This window comes from Equus caballus, chromosome 7, assembly GCF_041296265.1.
Source record: "Equus caballus isolate H_3958 breed thoroughbred chromosome 7, TB-T2T, whole genome shotgun sequence".
Lineage (NCBI taxonomy): Eukaryota > Metazoa > Chordata > Mammalia > Perissodactyla > Equidae > Equus > Equus caballus.
In genome coordinates, this window is record NC_091690.1 from 52,638,648 (window position 1) to 52,660,302 (window position 21,655).

The 21,655-nt window shown below is 41.0% G+C and overlaps 1 long non-coding RNA gene across 1 annotated transcript; it reads left to right on the plus strand.

Annotated features, from left to right (window-relative positions):
• The first annotated feature begins 1,341 nt into the window (after nt 1-1,341).
• On the plus strand, nt 1,342-21,210 carry LOC138925018 (uncharacterized). The gene is made up of 3 exons (XR_011440638.1): nt 1,342-1,438; nt 19,660-19,719; nt 20,308-21,210. It is a non-coding gene; the product is annotated as an uncharacterized lncRNA (long non-coding RNA).
• Nucleotides 21,211-21,655: the final 445 nt, after the last annotated feature.

The following is a 21,655-nucleotide window of genomic DNA, read 5'->3' on the forward strand; positions in this document are numbered from 1 at the left end:
ATTGTATGTAGACATTCTTCTAAAGAAAAACAAGAATACTTATCTATCTCTTTATCCAAACTTCCTGCACTTGTACATCCCCATAGAGCTTCAAAATGGGCCTCCAGGAGAAAAGGATGGAGATTTTATTACACGACTTCTGGCATAATTGAATTTACCATTCATGGGATGTTTGGACTAAGTGTATTTTTTCATACAATACACAGAATGATGTATAAATTTAATATCAGCAATAGAACCCCAAGCACTTTGTCTTTCTATTTACAGGCAAGTATTTCTGATAGGGTCTCTTCCAGAGGAACTATCAGCCAAACTGAATGTGAACTTCTTTTACCCCAGATGTCTGTCCTGAGAGGCTCTGTTAATTAAAACTAATAATAACCACTCGTTTCCTTTTTTTATTGTGGTAAAATATACATAACTTAAAATTAGCCATTTTAAGTGTGCCGTTCTGTGGCATGTGCACTCACATTGTTGTGCCACCATCACCACCCTCCAGCTCCAGGACTTTTTCACCTTCCCAAACTGGAACTGCACCCATTCAGCTCTAGTTACCCATTTCTCTCTGCTGTGAGTCCCAGGGAATCTGTATTAATCTCACTTCTCTAGGTTCCTCACATAAGCAGAGCACACAGTGTTAATCCTTTTGTGTCTGGCTCATTTCATTCAGCGTCATGTCTTCGAAGTTCATATTGTAACGTGTCAGAATTTCCTACCTTTTTTAGCCTGAATAATACTCCATTGTATGTATATACCACATTGATTTGTCAATAGACACCTGTTATTGAACACAAATACAGGTTCGTTACTCGATGCGAAAGAAGGCCCAATCACTAAATTGACAGGCTTGTGGCAAGGAAAGAGGTTTATTATCAAAAGGCAGCCAGACCAGGAGACGGGAGTTAAAACTCAAATCCACTTCCTCAAAGTGAAAAAGGTAAGGGTTTTTATTTGGGGTTTTGGATAGGGGAGGGGGAGCATATGCTGGGATTTTAGGTAAGGGAGGGGGAGCATGTGGTCTTGATGATTGGTGCCTTCCCACCAGTTTCCATTTTGCCTTCAAGACTGAATCTCTTTTTGCTTGACTGTCTGGATTTTTCTGGTTGGTTTGAATCCTCAGCCTGCATTTGTCCTTGTGAGGGTGAATCTCTCTTCTTGGCTATTTGAACTTCCTGGGAAAAACAGCTCACTCATGTACTAAAGAGGGGCAGAAAGATTTGGTTAGTTTTAAATAATAGTTGATTCTACTGAGTATGCACAGCTACAGATAGCAAAGCTTGTCTCAATTTTTTTTTTTCTTCTATCCCAGGGAAGATTTTAGCTCCTTCATTCTTGGTTTCAATCCCCACTAGGTTATGATCATTCCTCAATCTTGGGGAATGGGGTTGAAGACTGCTCTAGCTACTTCCTGCTGTGAAAGGGCAAAGATCAGAGTCAGGTATGAAACTGTTCCACCTTTATTTTTAAATATTTTTGGGTACTAAGTTGGGGAGAGTGAGGTATGCTTTACATGACTAGAATTTTAGTACTCTGATGGTTTTGAAACAACACAAGTCCACATTTTATAATTACATAGACAACCACACATATTAGCAAAATAGGAAGCTAAAATTTTAATATCCCCTCCATAATGGACCTCAATCTTTGGGAAATCCAGGAGAAGAGGCCTGTAAACCAATCAAGTTTGGGGCCTGGGACCTCAGGTGAAATCTGAAGTAGCCAAGCAACCTGTTGTCTGATAGTCCAAGTAAGGTCAGGACCTGAAAGTCACTCATTACTTGTTAGGAGACTGTGTTCTGCACAGTAACTTGTGGTCTGTCGGGTTCATTTGTCCATTCAGAGAAGTCAGTGTCTAGAGTATGAAGTCAGCCAAGGTTTAGGCGATCCTGGTTGTGATGTTTCTCTACAGTATGGTTCCTGTTCCCTGTGGCATTTCTCACATGGTCCTATCCAGTGGAGATGAAGTTGAGGATTTCAATAGGACCCAGTCTCCATGACAAAGATGGTGCAGAGGAACATGTGACTGTGTGTTGTTACTTAATTTTAATTCCATCTGGGTCTTTTGGATCATCTCTAGAACATAGGAAGTGTCTCCCAAAGTTAGGCTTATACTGTGTAAGCTAGTGACCAGGTATTTAATAAGTATTTCTAGAGGAACAAGAAGAAAAGCAAGGTTAATAGTTGGAGCAAATTATAAACAAATTCCTAAGCCCAGAGGGTGGCCAGTCCCCTCTAGAAATCTAGAAAGAAGATTTCTAGGTAGAGTGGCGTCAGCAGCATAGCAGAGTGAGTTTTCCCGGGACTCTCTCCTCTCCAACATACAACAGAAAGGGGCAACCATACTCCAATGGAAGATATCCTAACAGCACAAAAAACCTTGGAGAGACATGCAGCCACATGACAGAGGGTGGAGAGGCTGGAGCTCCCCTCAGAGGAGCTGGAATTGGGGAAGAGAGAACTGTGCTCCCTCCCCAAAAGACTGTGGTTGCTGCCATAGGAGGATCCGTGAGGGAAGGAGCACGGGAGGGGTCACAGATCCTCTGGATCACCCAGTACTCCCACAGCCCTTATAGCCTAGAGAGAAGCCCTCTAATGGAGTGAAAGCTTTGCACGGGGTGACCTCATCAAGCTAACACCCCAGGAGACCAGATAGCAAGAGCTGATTGAGAAATCCCAGATTGCACATGGGAGAAAGTGCCCCTCCCCTGACTCGACCTGTCCTATCTTGGCTGAAGGTGGATGGCTCAGAATATGTGGCTCTCAACCCCGCCTCCCCGGTGGCAATAGGCTGTAACTGCAACTGAATAATATCAAAATGAAAAACACCCGACCTTCCATCAGACACTACATCAAATCTCCAGACCAGAGAGAAAACAAGCACCCGGAACTCAGTCCTGAGGACACAGAAAGATGTAAGCTAAACGATGATGAATTCAAATTGGCTATCATCAAAAACTCTTAAGGAAATGAGGATAGAGGGAAATTACCTCAACATAATAAAGGCATATATGACAAACCCACATGAAGTCACGAAAGAATTCTCACTGGTGAGAAACTCTTTCAATGTAAGGAATGTGGGAAAGCCTTCAGTTGTCTCTGTTCAGTTCAAGGACATGAAAGACCTCACGTGGAGAGAAGCTATCAATATAACGAGTGTGGGAAATCCCTTCATTGTCCTTATTTACTTTGAAGTGAACAAACTCACGCCAGAGAGAAAAACCTATGAATGTGGAAATATTGGCACTAATACCTCAATTTTTAATTAACATGTAAGAATTTACAGTGAAGAGAAGCCTTATGTCTGTAGAGAATGTGGGAAAGGCTTCCTAAATCCTCAGGACTTAGCTCACACACCAGAATTCACACTGGGGAGATACCATATGAATGTGTGCAGTGTGGGAAGGGCTTCACTCCTTCCTCAAGCCTTAATGAACATATACGAATACACAGTGGAGAGAAGCCATGTTGATGGTAGGAATGTTACCAGACACAAAAACAGGCTTGTTTACCCACATGCAGGAGGGCCAGTTACCCAAAACATCAGGCTTGTGGCAAGGAAAGTGGCTTATTATAGAAAGGCAGTCAGACGAGGAGACAAGAGTTAAAACTCAAATCCACCTACCTGAAGGTAAAAAGGTAGGGTTTTTATCTGAGGTTTTACGTAGGGGAGGGGGAGCACATGACCTTGCTGGTTGGTGCCTTCCCACCAGCCTGTGTTTGGCCTTGAAGACTGAATCTCTTTCCCTTGACTGTCTGAACTTTTCTGGTTAGTTTTCATCTTCAGCCTGCATTTGGCCTTGTGAAGCTGAATTGTGTCTGAACTGTAACTTCCTGGGAAAAGCAGCTCACTCATATACTAGGGAGGCACAGAGAGACCTGGCTAGTTTTAAACAACAGTTGATTATGCTGAGTATGCACAGCTGCAGTTAGCAAAGCTCATCTCAGTTTTCTTCTAGCCCAGGGAAGACTTTTCAACTCCTTTGTTTTCAAGTGCAGGAATGTGGGAAAGCCTGGAGCTTATATTTGTCCTTTCTTAGTCATTTAGGAACTCATGCTATAGAGATAATTTATGAGTTAAAGCAAAAAACTTTTCTAATTCTACAAGATTTCATGTGCACATGCAAACTAACACAGGATTGAAACCTAAGACTGTATGGCATGCCCTGAATTTTGCATCTCCAGAATTCATATGTTAAAGCCCTAACCCACAATACCTCAGAATGAATTCACATTTAGACATAAGGTTGTTAAAGAGGTGATTGACTTAAAATTAGCTCTTTCATGTGGGGCTTTAAGTCATTATCATCGGTATCCTAAGAAGTGAAAGAGATACCAGGGATGCACGCACGTAGAGAGAGAACCATGTGAAGACCCCAGAAGATGGCCATCTGCAAGCCAAGGAAAGAGGCCTGGAACAGACGCTTCAATTAAACCCTCCACTGAAACCCAACCCTGTTGGCACCTTCATTTTGGACTTCTGGCCTCCAGAATTGTAGGAAAATAAATTACTTCTGTTTAAGGCATCCAGTCTGTGGTATTTTTTATGGCAATCGTACAAAACTAATGCAGTAAAGCATGTGAGGAAGACTTTTTATAGTCTTCTATGCTCCATAGTCAATCTGTAGCCACACTGGAGAGAAACCCTGTGAGTGTACAGAATGTGGGAAAGCCTTCATTCAGTCTTCAGCCCTTTCTAAACATGTAAGAGTTGATACTGGAGAGAAAGTCTGTCATTGGAAGTCATGTGTAAAAGCCTTTAAGTGTTCACCAGCCCTTGATAGTCACATCCACATCACCTGGTGAAAGATCCCATGAAAATAAAAGGAAAAAAGAAAGAAAAGAATGATTCTTTTACTATGAAGATAAAGTTATGACTTTATAGAACATGTAGGACCTTAGATTGGACTCACTGTAAGGCATGTAGAAGAACTTTCAGTAATATTCCATACCTTATAGAAAGTGTAAAGACTGGCACTGGAGAGAAGCCTTTTGCTTGTAAGCCCTGTGGGAAAGCTTTCATTCATTCCACGAGTCTTCTTTTACACATCTATAATTGCTGTAAAAGCCCTGGGAACATAAAGAATGTGCTACAACCCTTCAATATTTCATGTCATGTTCAAATGAAATTTCACATTGGAAAAAGACCCCATGTCTGTATGCAGCACAGTCAACATCTGCTTACTGCTCATGCCTTAATATCCACATGAGAATTCACACTGTGTAAAAATCCTGTGACTGTAAAGGGCACAGGAAGACTTTCACTTGCTCCTCCCATCTTACCATTTGGGAACTCACAGTTGTGAGATGGTGTGAAAATTTAAGGAGTGTGGGAAAGCCATCCAAATATCCTCACAAACTAGCATAGAAGTCACACTGAAGCCATACCATGTGGGAAATGTGGAAAACCCTTCACTGTCTGTTCATTTTTTACTGAAGAGGGGAGATATTGTAGTGGAGAAAAACCCTAATAATATAAGATATGGAAAGTTGGAATTCTGCTAATACTTTAATATCCACTTGTATTATCACAGTGGAGAAAAACTTGATGAATGTCAGAAATGCTTGAAATTCATTTTTTCCTTATATTATCCCTTATCCTTTAATAAACATGGTGTGATTGACACTCTAAACATGGGGTGACTCACCGGAGAAATTGTGAATGCAGGGAATATGGGAGATGTTTACCTTAATCCTGAAATCTTATAGGATGCTGAGAGAAACATTGCTTTCTGGATGGTTCTATAGATCTATTTTGAACATAGTGATTCTGTCCTAACCATTTTTGGGCCCAATCTGTCTTTCCCCTGATAGGCATGCCAAGACAGTCTAGTTGCTATACTTTCCAGATTGAAAACTGGCCAAAAGTGGGCCAACAGGATTCACAATCCTGTTTTAGCCACCTGAATTCTCTGGTTGGATTGACATGGTCTTACATTGTGAAGAGAGTGCTTGACTGAATTCACTGCTCATGGAGTGTATCTACAGTGGCTCACACTGGTCAAGGTAGGGACATAATACATCTCTACAAGTTTTCTAAGAAAAGTGGTTCTCCTTCTCTAACACCTTATCCATTCAGATAAAAGGTCAGTGTGCAAGCAGAAGGTTAGTGGATAAAAGGCGAGGTCATACACCTGGATTTCATGGTCTTGAGGGAGAGCAGCAACCCCAGCACCTGAGGACAGAATAGTTTTGAATTCAGGCAATGTAGCCAGTTGGTCAAAAAAAAAAAAAACAAAAAAAACAAAACAAAACAATCCAGCACCACAGTCTAGAAAAACAACTATATTGTCTGCATGAGTCAAGCCACAGCTGAAGATGGAAATATGACTGGCTGTTGAGTTTGTCATTCCTTCCATGTGGAATAAAAAAAGAAAAACTTAAAATGACTGGTCTTGATAATTTACTGGGCTTGATGCCATCACTGTCAGTTCCTGATTGTGGTCCTTGACTAGAGACTCAGAGACCAGCACATCCTTATTTAAGCTTGTATGATACAAATTCATATACTTATGATGCTCCAGCAGCCTTGTCTACATCATGAATAGGCCACCAAGGATGCAGCTGCTTGATGACACTTTGCATGGGGCTTAAGCAAACCTATATGTAATGCTAGTCTACGTCAGTCTTAAAAATAAACTCTGAGAAGGAATGACCTGTGCCTTTTTTGTGTTATCTGTTTGTGGAGGAGAGTGGGTTGTGGAGCGATTACCTATGGGTATGAGTGTTGCTGTTTAGCCTGTTTCACAGACTTTAGTTATTAGGAACAACACCAAATATAGGAGATTAGTCTTTATTCCCTTGTGTGGGTTGTAAGAGATAATGGAATGGCTGTAGATGACATCCTAATTGTCTGAAATAAGACCTACCAGTCGTCCTGGGAACTTATTTCACAGTTGACTGACTCTGACATCTTCGGGGGGTCATGGGTGAGGCTAATGCTACAGGTTGGCCTCATCCTGCTGGCTGGACTCCTAGTGATAGTAATATAATAAATGCTAATGGGATAAACCGAGCAGACTTGGTCCCAGTCTGTTGGTCAGTGTCTAACAGAGTGGCATATTCATGTGAAAAATCACCAGAGGCAATGAAGGATTGTTGAAAAATACTCCTCCACGGATCATTGCTCCTACTCACCTTCTTGAGCTTGCCAAGAATGCAAGGCCCTGCCCATTCTTTATCCAGACCATATCTCAGGGTTATGTTTGCAGTGAGCACCCGTGAAGGAAGAGATCCTCTCTCCTATTGGGACAAAGAGGGTGATGTCAGCCTCATGGCAGAGTGAGTTTTCCCAGTAATCTCTCCCCTCCAACATACAACGAAAAGGACATTCATACTCCAACAGAGGACATCTAAATACAACACAAAAAACATCAGAGAGACCCACACAGCCATATGACAGAGGGCAGAGACTGGAGCTCCCCTCAGAGGAGGTGGAATGGAGTAAGAAAAAACTTTGCTATCCCCACAAAAGACTGTGATCCAGGACCGTGGGAGGCCCCTGAGAGGGAGGGAATGTGGGAGGGGACTTTCGTTCGTGGGAGCTTCAAGGACCCCCCCCCCAAGGGCTCTTACAGCCTAGAGGGAAGCCCTCTACTGGGGCGAAAGCTTTCATGGAGGGTGACTTTATCAAGCGAATACCCCAGGAGAGCAGATAGAGCAGGCAGAGAAAACCCCGAGAGCACGCAGGAGAAAGCACCCCTCCCCTCACCTGCTTAGCATGGCTCCAGCCCCTGGGATCTTGGCTGAAGACAGAGGGCTCATACTACATGGCTCTTAACCCCCCACCCCAGTGGCGATAGGTGGTGACTGCGATCAAATAACACCAGGATGCAAAAAACAGAGCCACTCCCTCCAGCTATGGGGACAAAGAGGAGGATTGCTTACTAACTTCCTATAAAAGAATGGGTTTCCCAAAACTCATCATCATGCCTCTCCTGTAGCACAACCCAGTGTATGTGCAGACATCCATGTGGGCCCTTTGTGTCACTCTCGAGAGACTTGGGGACAAAGAGAACAAATGCAACATGCTGATGCTAATACTGCTGCTGCCCCATGAGTAAGCATCTCATATCTGACTCCAAAGTCTCAGGTCTTCTGCCAGCATCTATGAAATAGTAACAGGCTAACTTATTAGTTTGCAAGTAGGGTGTAATCACTTCTGGGCTTCACAGTTTTGGCAATGAGAATGGCATGCTAACAGAGATTGCTTTGTGACAAAGAACAAGGTTCCCCAGGCTTGGTTTGGAGATGTTAAGACTCCTTGGAATGCAGTAATGAAATCCCTTCTTCAAGGGACCAGCCCAGTGGCATAGTGGTTTAGTTCACGTGCTCTGCTTTAGCAGCCCAAGGTTTGCAGGTTTGGATCCCAGGCGCAGAGCTAGCACCACTCATCAAACCACACTGTGGTGGTGTCCCACATAAAATAGAGTAAGATTGACACAGATGTTAGCTCAGTGACAATCTTCCTCAAGCAAAAAGAGGAAGATTGGCAACAGATGTTAGCTCAGGATGAATCTTCCTCTCACACACACAAATCCCTTCTTCAAGAAGTTTTCCTGAGTTGTAGGCAAGTAGAAAGGAATAAGCACCCCCTTACTGTCTTACCTATTTATGAAGCTGAGTGGCAAGATGGGGAAAAGCCACCCAAATGGTGCCTTGGTGGTTCTCTCTCCTCTGGGCAGGTGTAGGAGGGGATGGTATAATTATGGGTCAGGAAGACCTGCTGTTCCAGCTGAAGGACAGTATGGCTGTGGCTGCTGAGTCAGTAGGTCAAAGATTAAACAAATGATGTCAGTAATTAGGACTTTCTATTTGATTTTGTAATATGAGTGAAAAAACAGAATTTTCCTTGGTTAAGCTGTGAGTGAGAAGCCACTTGGAATGTGAATTCAAAACAGGCTACAAGAGAGTGGAATGATATATTCAAAATTCTGAGAGGTGAAATCTTTCAGCCAAGAATAACCATGAAAATATCCTTCAGATATGATGGAGAAATAAAAGCTTTCCCAGGCAGGGGGCTGGCCCCATGGCCAAGTGGTTAAGTTCACACACTCCGCTTTGGTGGCCCAGGATTTTGCCAGTTCGGATGCTGGGCATGGACATGGCACCACTCACCAAGCCATGCTGAGGCAGCATCCCACATGCCACTAGAAGCACCCACAACTAAAAATATACAACTATGTACTGGGGGGATTTGGGGAGAAAAAGGAAAAATAAAATCTTAAAAAAAAACGCTTTCCCAGGTAAACAAAAGCTAAGGGAGTTCATCACAAGACACCACCTACAATAAATGCTCATAAAGGCTCTAATACCTGAAAAAAAAAAAAAAAGTAGGAAAGGTGCTACAAAGCCCTGAGCAAGGAGATAAATAGATGGGCAAAATCAGAAAATTGCAGCTATTAGAACAGGTTAGTAAACACTTAATAATAACATTAAAGGTAAAGGGAAGGAAAACACCAAAATAATCTCATCATTTTAACCACAAACTGACAATATAAGATGGAATAAAATAAGACCATAATAACTTAAAAGGGGAAGAGGAACGGGAGGATGGAATTGGCTTAGACTAAAGAAATACATGGCTATCAGAAAATGGACTATCTCATCTACACGATATTTTATACAAACCTAATGGTAATCACTAAATGAATAATTAAACAAACAAATGATAAATAAGGAGAAAACTAAGAAAACCATGATAGAACCTACCTAACTGAATTGATAGTCCAAAATACATGGGACAAGAAACAGGAAATGCAGAAGAATCTGAAAACAAGTTATAAGATGGTAGCATTAAGCCCTCATATATCAATAATCACTCTAAATGTAAATGGATTGAATTCTCCAATCAAAAGACACAGAGTGGTGAGACGGATTAAAAAACAAGACCCCAAAATATGCTGCCTCCAGGAAACACATCTCAGCTCCAAAGACAAACATAGGCTTAGAGTGAAGGGATGGAAGACGATACTCCAAGCTAATAGCTTATATCAGACATATCATACTTATATCAGACAAAACAGACTTCACAATAAAACAGCTAAAGAGAGACAAAGAGGAGCAGTATATAATAATAAAAGGGACACTCCACCAAGAAGACATACTACATAAATATTGATGCAGCCAACACAGGAGCATCAAAGTACACACAGCAACTATTAACAAACCTAAAAGGAAATATTAACAACAACACAATAATAGTAGAGGACCTCAATACCCCAATTACATCAACTGATAGATCATCCAAAAAAAAGTCAGAAAGGAAATATTGGAATTAAATGACAAACTAGACCAGATGGACTTTACATATATAGAACACTCCATCCAAAAACAGCAGAATACACATTCTTCTCAAGTGTATGTGGAACATTCTCAAGGATAGGGCATATGTTGGGAAACAAGGCAAGCCTCAATACATTTAAGAAGACTGAAATCACATCAAGCATCTTTTCTTACCATAATGCTATGAAACTAGAAAATCAACTACAAGAAAAAAGCTGGGAAAGGGACAAAGATGTGGAGACTGAACAACCAATGGCTCATTGAAGAAATTAAAGGAGAAACAAGAAAACATCTGGAGACAAATGAACATGAAAACACACCATACCAACTCTTATGGGATGCAGCAAAAGTGGTCCTAAGAGGGAAATTCATAGCAATACAGGCCCATCTTAACAAACAGGAAAAATCTTAAATAAGCAATCTTAATCTACACCTAACAGACTGAGAAAAAGAACAAACAAAGCCCAAGTTAGCAGAAAGAGGGAAATAAGAAAAATTAGAGCAGAAGTAAATTAATTTAAAACAAAAAAGATGGTAGAAAGGATCAGTGAAACAAACAGCTGGTTCTTTGAGAAGATAAAATTGACAAACTCTTAGCCAGACTCACTAAGAAAAAAAGAGAGAAGCCTCAAATAAATAAAATCAGAAACAAAAGAGGAGAAATTACAACGGATACCACAGAAATACAAAAGATTGTAAGAGAATACCATGAAAAACTATATGCCAACAAACTGGACTCTTACAACCTCCCACAACTGAATCAAAAAGAAATAGAGAATCTGAATAGACCAACCACAAGAGATTGAAACAGTAATCAAAAACCTCCCCAAAAATAAAAGTCCAGGACTAGACAGCTTACCTGGAGAATTCTACCAAACATTCAAAGAAGATTTATTACCCCTATCCTTCTCAAACTATTCCAAAATATTGAGGAAGATGGAACACTTCCTAACACATTCTATGAGGCCAACATCACCCTGATACCACAGCCAGAGAAGGACAACACAAAGAAGGAAAATTACTTGCCAATATCACTTATGAACATAGATGTAAAAATTCTCAACAAAATACTGGCAAAAAACATACTGAAATACATTAAAAAGATCATACAACATGATCAATTGGGATCTATATCAGGGATACGGGATGGGTCAACATCCACAAAGCAATCAATGTGATACAGCACGTTAACAAAATAAGGAATAAAAAACATATGATGATTACAGTATATGCAGAGAAAGCATTTGATAAATCCAACATAGATTTATGATTTAAAAATCTTTCAACAAAGTGGGTATAGAAGAAAAGTACCTCAACATAATAAAGGCCATATATGACAAACCCACAGCCAACATCATACTCAATGGGGAAAAACTGAAAGCCATCCCTCTGAGAACAGGAACAAGACAAGGGGTCCACTCTCACCACTCTTATTCAACATACTACTGGAGGTTTTGGCCAGAGTGATTAGGCAAGAAAAAGAAATAAAAGTAATCCAAATAGAAAATGAAGAAATGAAACTCACTGTTTGCAGATGACATGGTTTTATATATAGAAAATCCTAAAGAATCCATTGGAAAACTATTAGAAATAATCAACAACTACAGCAAAGTTGAAGGCTACAAAGTCAACTTACAAAAATCAGTAGCATTCCTATACTCTAATAACTAACAGAACAAGAACTCAGGAACACAATCCCATTTAAATTGCAACAAAAAGAATAAAATATCTAGGAATAAATTTAACCAAGGAGATGAAAGACCTATACAATGAAAACTATAAGACATTACTGAAAGAAATCGATCATGACTTAAGAAAATGGAAAGGCATTCCATGCATATGGATTGGAAGAATAAATATAGTTAAAATGTCCAGACTACCTAAACAATCTACAGATTCAATGCAATCCCAATCAGAATCCCAATGACGTTCTTCACAGTAATAGAACAAAGAATCCTAAAATTCATATGGGGCAACAAAAGACCCCAAATAGCTAAAGCAATCCTGAGAAAAAAGAACAAAGCTGGAGGGATCATAATCCCTGACTTCAAAATACTACAAAGCCATTGTAATCAAAACAGCATGGCACTAGGACAAAAACAGGCACAAAGAACAATAGAAAAGAACTGAAAACCTGTAAATAAAACCACACATCTGTGGACAGCTAATCTTTGACAAAGGAGCTAAGAAGATACAATGGAGAAAGGAAAGTCTCTTCAATAAATGGTGTTGGGAAAACTGGACCCCCACACGTAAAAGAATGAAAGTAGACCATTATCTCTCATCATACACAAAAGTAAACTCAAGGGGCCGGCCCCATGGCCGAGTGGTTAAGTTCGCGTGCTCTGCTGCAGGCGGCCCAGTGTTTTGTTGGTTTGAATCCTGGGCGCGGACATGACACTGCTCATCAAACCACACTGAGGCAGCGTCCCACATGCCACAACTAGAAGGACGCACAACGAAGAATATACAACTATGTACCTGGGGGCTTTGGGGAGAAAAAGGAAAAAGAAATAAAAATCCAAAAAAAACACACAAAAAACCTCAAAATGAATCAAAGACTTGAAGGTAAGACCTGAAATCATAAAACTTCTAGAAGAAAATATAGGCAGTAGACTCTTTGACATCGGACTTAAAAGGATCTTTTTGAATACCATGTGTACTTGGACAAGGGAAACAGAAGAAAAAATAAACAAGTGGTACTTCATCAGACTAAGGAGTTTCTGCAAGACAAAGGAAACCAGGATCAAAATGAAAAGACAACTCCTCAACTGGGAGAAAATATCTGCAAATCATATATCTGACAAGAGGTTAATCTCCATACTATTTAAAGAACTCACTCAACTGAACAACAAAATGACAAATGACCTGATCAAAAAGTGGGCAGGTGATATGAGCAGACATTTTTCCAAAGAAGATATACAGATGGCCAACAGGCACATGAAAAAATGTTCAACATCACTAACCATCAGGGAAATGCAAATCAAAACTACACTTAGAAAACACCTTGCATCTGTTAAATTGGCTATAATTAGCAAGACATGGGGCTAGCCCCATGGTTAAGTGGTTAAGTTTGCGTGCTCCGCTTTGGCAGCCCACAGTTTCCCCAGTTTGGATCCTGGGCACGGACACAGCACCGCTCATCAAGCCATGCTGAGGTGGCATCCCACATGCCACAACTAGAAAGACCCACAACTAAAATATACAACTATTACTGGGGGGATTTGGGGAGAAAAAGCAAAAAAAAAAAAAAAAAAAAAGGAAGATTGGCCACAGTTGTTAGGTCAGGTGCCAATCTTTAAAACAAAAATGTAAACTGACTTCAAAAATGGAAACAAGAATAAGAAGAATATATACTAAGTACAAAAAGAACTAGTAAGAAACATGAAACTTTGGTAACAGCATTGTAATACTGTATTATTTGGGTGTGTCATGTAAGATAAGTCAAATAAGAAATAAACTAATCATATTAGGAAACAAGACTTAGAAAAACACACATTTAAAATCTGAGGAGTTAAGAGAAAAAACCAAAATATTAATTTTGCATTCGTAATATGAATACAAATGTGATTTAATTTTTTTCGAGGAAGATTAGCCCTGAGCAAACATCTGCCCCCAATCCTCCTCTTTTTGCTGAGGAAGACCAACCCTGAGCTAACATCTGTGCCCATCTTCCTCTATTTTATGTGGGACAACTGCCATAGGTGGGATGCATGTCACAGCATGGCTTAACAAGTGGCGCATAGGTCCCCACCCAGGATCCAGGCCAGTGAACTCCAGGCTGCCCAAGTGGAACGTGTGGACTTAACCACTGCACCACTGAAACAGCCCTAAACTTATGATTTAAAAAATTGTTTTCTAGTTCTGGAAGGGCCTTGAAGCAATGATATTTAAGTAGAATTTAGCACAGGGAGAAACTGATGTTGATTTCTAAAAAGACTCAGGCTCTTTGGGAGAAATGTCTGACTCCAGATGTGGAGCAGGAATGTACAAAATGAACCTGCAACACCTTGTTGAGTCAGAAAATAAAGAACTCAGACCTCAGTGGGGTTGTGTCCAATGGAAGGAGCTTAAAGGTGCTCCCCCTAGATTAACTTGAACTTTCAAAAAGAATGATAATATAGTGATTGTAGTACCTTGAGACAGAATCCATGAGGATATAATAATCACAAGGTAGAAAAAAGATAAAAAAAGGAGAAAAAACTGCTAAAGAATGAATGAACCAGATAATCACCATTTGTTAATACTATAATACATGATCCAGGAAAGTATCAAAATGTCAGGAAATGAGATAGTACTGTAGCACCAAGCCTTCCCCCTCTGCGTACTAATTACTCTGCCTAAACTATAGTAAATTCAATTCCAATTGCTGCTACTAACAAAAAGCAGCTTACGTGTTCTTTTTTTCTAAACACTCCAATATTTTGAAGTTCTGGGAGACTGACAGGGCTCTGGGTGGAGGTGAGATGAGGTGGAGGTGCTTTTCTGTGGTGGTAAATTTTGTATTTATGGGTATTCATTCACTCATGCATTTAATGATCTCAGGTTCTCCTACGAATGCTTCTTATCTTCCTACTTGAATATAATGAACCAAACGTAAATAACTGACGCCCACAACCGGCACAGATTCACTCAGAGCTCGCCCAAACTGCTGGAATGCCCAGGCCGGGGAGGGACTAAGACGCTTGTCCTTCTGGAGATGGGGCAACAAAGGCTGCTTAGGAGGCATTTTGAAAAGGGGAGCACAGTGGATGGAAAGGCCCCGCAGACACTCCCTGACTGCACATCCCGATCCACCTTCTCCCTGGGACAGAGGCTCTGGACAGTTCCATTCCTTGCCGCTTCAGAGAGAGCCTGCGGGTCAAGCGGGGAGAGCAGGCCAGAGCAAGTGCAGTAGCAGAAGGAGGTCCCAAGTTGGGAGGGGTTAGAATAGACGCCACTGTGGGAGGTGTGGAGCCTGGTCCTGCAGGAAGAGGAGCGGTAGCTCAGGAACTGCCTGGTGTCCACGCAGATCATGTGTGGCTGTCCTTTGACCCCACCCATCCTCCTGGTCCTGCTAGGTTCGCCCTAGCCTGGGACCTCCAGACGGAGAAAGACCAGCCAAGAGAAGTGAGCCAGCTGGGGGCCTGCACGTCTGTTTCGGGTCTCTGGGTGATGAGGGGAGGGGCAGATGGAGTAGGGAGGAAATGGGAACAGTGCTCTTCTTAAGCCAGAACAAAACTCCAAGTACCCACAGGCAGAACTCGGCAGATGGGCAAGGACAAGTCCAAGGAGCAAGGCAGAGCCAGGACCAAGGGCAGGACCAGGCGGGGGTTCCTGATGTGAAAGTGTTGGCAAGGGCTCCTCCCCCCAGCAGAGGTAAGGACACTTTTATTTCCCCCCCTTTATGGATAAGTAAACAGAAACAGACCGATCAAGTACATGCCCATGTTTACCAAGTGAATTTTAAAAATGAGGCCACTGGAACTAAATCCTAGGTCACTTGGCACCTTGCAGCGTCCTCCAGAGGATGCTTCTATATAAATATCAATCTAGGGGCAAAGGAGGGGAAAATAAAAGAAGTTTAAAGTGCTTTGGTGCTGATTGCTATTACTCCATTTAGACCCCCAAAGGCGGGGCATTTTACATTAAAAAAAAAAAAACCTTTAACAAAAACACAAATACTGCATCATTTCACTTATAGAAGTCCCTGCAATAATCAAATTAATAGAGAGAAAGTAGAATGGTGGTTACCAGGGCCTGTAAGGAGAGAACAGGGATGTATTGTTTATTGGATGTATAGACTTTCACATTTGAAAGTTGAAAAAGTCCTGCAGAGGTACTGCACAACAAAGTGCGTATACTTAACACGACTGAACTGTACACTTAAAACAGTTCAGATGGTGTATCTTTTGTGTTCTTTACCCCAATTTAAAGTAAAAGCCTTACTGTGAATTTTAAAATATATCTAGGAATTAAACACCTGCCAGGATATGATAGGATTTTTTTTTTTTTTTTTGAGGAAGATTAGCCCTGAGCTAACATCTGCTGCCAATCCTCCTCTTTTTGCTGAGGAAAGCTGGCCCTGAGCTAACATCCATGCCCACCTTCCTCTACTTTATATGTGGGACGCCTGCCACAGCATGGCTTGCCAAGTGGTGCCATGTCCTGGGATCCAAACTGGCAAACCCCGGGCCGCCGAAGTGGAACGTGTGCACTTAACCGCTATGCCACTGGGCCAGCCCCTGGATATGATAGGATTTATATGTGAATGGGGTATACACACAGAATTGCCATAGGAGCCAGCAGTTTCACTACTGGGCATCTACCCAAAGGAATTGAAAGCAGGGACTTGAATACAGATTTGTACACCCATGTTCATTGCAGCATTAGTCACAGTAGCCCCGAAGTGGAAACAACCCAGGTATCCATTGACCTATGAATGTGGTAAATACGTATAATGGAGTATTACTAAGCTTTAAAAAGGGAGGAAATTCTGACATATGCTGTAACATGGATGAGCTTTGAAGACACAATGCCGAATGAAATAAGCCAGACGCAAAAAGACAAATATGATGTGCTCTGCTTATATGAGGAACCTCGAGAACTGAGATTAATAGAGATTCCCTGGGGTTGAGAGGAGGGGGAAATGGGCAGTTAGAATTTAATGGGTATAGTTCCAGTTTGGGAAGATGAAAAAGTTCTGAAGCTGGATGGTGGTGATGGTCACACAACAATGTGAGTGCACATGTCACTGAATAGTACACTTAAAATGGCCAATTTTAGCTTATGAATATTTTATCACAAGAAAAAAGTGAACAGGGGATTATTATTTTTAATTAACGGAGCTTCTCAAAGGCCATATATGACAAACCCACAGCCAGCATCATACTTAATGGTGAAAAACTGAAAGCCATTCCTCTGAGAACAGGAACAAGACAAGAGTGCTCACTCTCATCACTCTTACTCAACATAGTACTGGCAGTTTTGGAAAGAGCAATTAGGCAAGAAAAAGAAATAAGAGGGATTCACATTAGAAAAGAAGAAGTAAAACTCTGACTCTTTGCAGATTATATGATTTCATATATATAGAAAACCCTAAAGAATCTACCAGAAAAATATTAGAAATCATCAACAACTACAGCAAAGTCGCAGGGTACAAAATCAACTTATAAAAATCAGCTGCATTTCTAGACACGGATAATGAACTACTAGAAAGAGAAGACAAGAATAAAATCCCATTTAGAATCACAATGAAAAGAATAAAATATCCAGGAATAAATTTAACCAAGGAGGTGAAAGACATGTATACTGAAAACTATAAGACAGTATTGAAAAATCGAAGATGACATAAAGAAATGGAAAGAGATTCCCTGCTCATGGACTGGAAGAATAAACATAGTTAAAATGTCCACATTACCTAAAGCAATCTACAGATTCAATGCAATCCCAATCAGAACCCCAATCACATTCTTTACAAAAAGAGAACAAAGAACCCTAAAATTTATATCAAACAACAAAAGAATCCGAATAGCCAAAGCATCCTGACAAAAACAAAGAACAAAGGTGGGAGTATCATAATCCCTGATGTTAAAATATACTACAAAACACTAGTAACCAGAACAGCATGGTGCTGACAGCAAAACAGATACACAGATCAAGGGAACAGAATTGAAAGCCCAGAAATAAACCAACACATCTATGGACAGCTGATTTTTGACAAAGGAGCCAAGAACATACAATGGAGAAAGGAAAGCCTCTTCAATAAATGGCGTTGGGAAAACTGGACAGCCACGTGCAAAAGAATGAAGGTAGACATTATCTTCCACCATTCACAAAAATTTACTCAAAATGGATTAAAGACTTGAATGTAAGACGTGAAATCATAAAATTCCTACAAGAAAATATAGGCAGTACTCTCTGACATCAGTCTTAGCAGTACCTTTTCAAATCTCATGTCTCCTCAGACAAGGGAAACAAAAGAAAAAATAAACAAATGGGACTACAAAAGATTAAAAAGCTTCTGCCAGGCAAAAACCATGAAGAAAATGAAAAGACAACCCACCAACTGGGAGAAAATATTTGCAAATCATGTATCCAACAAGGGGTTAATTTCCAAACTACATAAAGAATTCATACAACTCAACAACAACAAAACAACCTGATCAAAAAATGGGCAGAGGACAAGAACAAATGCTTTTCCAAAGAGGATATACAGATGGACAAGAGGCACTTGAAAAGATGTTCGACATCACTATTAGGGAAGTGCAAATCAAAACTACAATGATAAAACAGCTTATATCCAACAGAATGGCTATGATTAACAAGACAAGAAATAACAAATGTTGGAGAGGATGTGGAGAAAAGACAACCCTCATCCACTGCTGGTCTGGATGCAAACTGACGCAGCCACTATGGAAAACAGTATGGAGATTTCTCAAAAAATTAAAAATAGAAATACTATATGATCCATCTATCCCACTAACTAGTATTTACCCAAAGAACATGAAATCAACAATTCAAAGAGATTTATACATCCCTATGTTCACTGCAGCATTATTCAGCATAGCCAAGACTTGGAAGTAACCCAAGTGTCCATCAAGGATGAATGGATAAAGATATAAGATATCATATATATATAATGAACTACTACTCAGCTACAAAAAAGACAAAAATTGTGCTATTTGCAACAACGTGGGTGGGCCTTGAGAATATTACGCTAAGCATAATACGCCAGACAAAGACAAACACTGTATGATTTCACTCATATGTGTAAGATAAACACATGTGTAAGGAGAACACATTGGTGGTTACCAGAGAAGAAATGGGTGGGCTGAGGGCTAAAGGGGCACATATGTATGGTGACAGATAAAGAACAGACAATTGGCGGTGAACATGATACAGTCTATACAGGAACTGATATATAATAATGTACTCCTGAAATTTACACAATGTTATAAACCAATATGACTTCAATAAAATAATTTTTTTTTTAAAGATTTTATTTTTTTCCTTTTTCTCCCCAAAGCCCCCCGGTACATAGTTGTATATTCTTCGTTGTGGGTCCTTCTAGTTGTGGCATGTGGGACGCTGCCTCAGCGTGGTTTGATGAGCAGTGCCATGTCCGCGCCCGGGATTCGAACCAACGAAACACTGGGCCGCCTGCAGCGGAGCGCGCGAACTTAACCACCCGGCCACAGGGCCAGCCCCCAATAAAATAATTTTTAAAAATATTTATACATCAGACTATGTGTTGTAGAGGCTGTTCAAATTTTCCTAGATTTCAGATTTATCAAAAGACGAATGTGGAAACAAGTACGCCTAGTCCAAACACCCCGTGCCTGGTCCATTCAATTATGCTGGAACTAGTGCAATTTAGTCTCCATCCTTTTCTCCTAGAGGCCCGTTTTGAAGCTCTACGGAGATATACAGTCACAGGAAGTTCAGATGAAGAGATAGGTGAGTATTCTTGCTTTTTTTTTTTAGTAGAAAGATGCTGTCTAAACACGATTATATTTATATACAGAAATATGCACATCATAGACATCTAAGAAAGTATCTTTCTACCTGAATACAATGTGTCAAAAATAAATGGACCCACAAAGACAAAACCAAATTCCCAGATAAAGTATTCCTTTGCATATATATGTGAACACAGGCCCTCTTGAACCAACATTCCCCCAGCGCTCCCCAGAATTGCCAGATTGGTGAGGATGGGAGGATGTGGGGGTTGAGTCATCGTCACTCCAACAATGTAAATTCTTTTCTGAAGACAAGTCACAAAGGTTACTAAGAAGGCTTTTGAAAAGGGAAGCTCAGTGGATGAAAAGACTCTGTGCACGTGCCCTCACAGCATCTCCCAGCTCAAATCTTTGTGGGAAATGAACACATGAACAGGCTGCGGGACCTGGCTGTGCTGGGCGGCCCCAGGGCTCCAGGGGAGGCCAGCAGTGCACGCCAGGACTCTGTAAGTGGGTCCCTCAGTGCCCTGGACCAAACACACGCTTTGACTCCCCCTTCAACCCCCACATTCTCCCCTTCCTGCAGGCGTCACCAAAGCCGGGCTGGACTGGACCACCACCACCATGAAAGTCTCCAAGATACGGGGAACAGGCGGGAGAAAAGCCCCAATGAACAAGGGACCACACTTCCGCTTCCTGCCTGGGGTCAGAAAGGGCGGAGCTCTGAGGCTCAGGCTGTCAGTCAAGATGGACCGCTTCAGAGTGAGAAATTCTACGAACAACCGCATGGTTGAAGATTGGCTGAGGTTGACTCATTGCAGGGCTGGAGGCAGAAACAGCTCTCGACAATGTTGAGTCTAGAACCAGAGCTCTAGGCAGGGCTACGGGTGGAGGGCAGGGCCCTCAACCAGGGTGGTTGGACCTGGGAGTATTCATCAGTTTTTCTACCTGCTTTCCCCTCGCCTTCCTAGAGCCCTTAGAAAGGTTCTCCCATGATATGCCAGCCAACCCATGAAATGGTCTATTTCCTCCGTTCAATCAATCCCATCCTTAAAGTCTTTATTTCCCTTCTCTTTTTATGAATGTTGGACACCATGCTAAACTCTACTGATTCCTTTGCATTTTTAATGTAACATTTTCTATAAACTTTTAGTTTTTCTCTTTTTCAAATAACTGTTTTCACTTTTCTGATTTTACCATATGGTCCAAGGCCTCCATACTAGGGAATGAAATAGCACCCAGACCAGAAATTCTTCACTTAGGATGGGTTCTAAAGTTTCTCTGGTAACCATGTTTGCCGTGGACTTCAGTGGGTGGCCAGAGCAGTTAATAAAGATCTAAATCCTGATTTACTAAAACATTTTATCAAGAATTGTTTATGGACATTATCATATGTATTTTATGAATCTATTGAATTGATAACTATTTTGCTAGGTTAATGTTTAATCTGTTGTGGTACAAAATATTAAATGTCTACGTAACCAAAGGAGTCTGTTTTTTAAAAATAATTTCTGGATTTTCTCTCTTGCTCTCTCTTGGAACCCTATATTATATGCAGATTTCATCATTTTCTTCTGGGATTTACTTTTTTTTTTTTTTTTAAGATTTTTATTTCCTCCTTCTCCCCAAAGCCCCCCAGTACATAGTTTTATCTTCTAGTTGTGGGTCCTTCTAGTTGTGGCACGTGGGACGCCGCCTCAGCATGACATGAGGAGTGGTGCTAGGTCTGCGCCCTGGATCCAAACCAGTGAAACCCTGGGTCCCTGAAGTGGAGTGTGTGAACTTAACCACTCGGCCACGGGGCTGGCCCCTGGAATTTACTACTTCTAAAGACATTAAAATCTTCAATCCTCATACAATGTAACTTGGCCTCTTTTATGAGGTACTGGATCCAACTTTTTCTTCTCTAAAGGCCAACTGCAGCGGTAGTACTT